Source organism: Austrofundulus limnaeus, unplaced genomic scaffold (assembly GCF_001266775.1).
Source record: "Austrofundulus limnaeus strain Quisiro unplaced genomic scaffold, Austrofundulus_limnaeus-1.0 Scaffold5234, whole genome shotgun sequence".
NCBI lineage: Eukaryota > Metazoa > Chordata > Actinopteri > Cyprinodontiformes > Rivulidae > Austrofundulus > Austrofundulus limnaeus.
The window spans coordinates 1-652 of NW_013957636.1; positions in this window are offsets into that span (position 1 = coordinate 1).

The following is a 652-nucleotide window of genomic DNA, read 5'->3' on the forward strand; positions in this document are numbered from 1 at the left end:
TCTCTCTCTCTCTCTCTCTCTCTCTCTCTCTCTCTCTCTCTCTCTCTCCTCGGTGCCCCTCTTCCTCCCTCTCTCCACAGCTCCTGCCCTCCTCCCCAGCTGGCGAGGGGCTTTGTTAGGCGCCAGATGATAGCCCAGATGCCCCGGCCCAGCCGCCCCCTTTCAGCCACATTCACCAGGCTCCCCTCGGGTCAGAGGTCACCACCGGGCATCTGAATGGGTCTCCGTGGCAACAGCGGCCGTGGTGGTTGAGAGTGGCAAAGGCTTTGTGCTCGCGGCCGGTTGCCACGGGCACTGCTTCATTAATCTGGTTCAGGTCCACAGAAATCTGAAGTATGATGTGGAGGTGGGAGGAAAAACAAAACAAAAAGACTTGCATTTTGAAATCAAATGAAAGCTGCAAAGTTTGTTGTTTTGTTATTAAATGTGAAAATTTGCCTGGATCAACAGAACTGATTGGACAAAGGTAAACAAAACATATGATGGAAGAGCTCAGCTTGTTTTTGGAGAAGTCCTGTACTTTTCTTTTACACATCCACGTGTGTTTGAGATGTTTTGTTTTTCCTCTCATTGAATAGTTTGGTGCTGCTTCAGCCCTCTGCTGGACAAACACATCCCTGCAGGATGTATTCACCTGGCAGACTATATACAG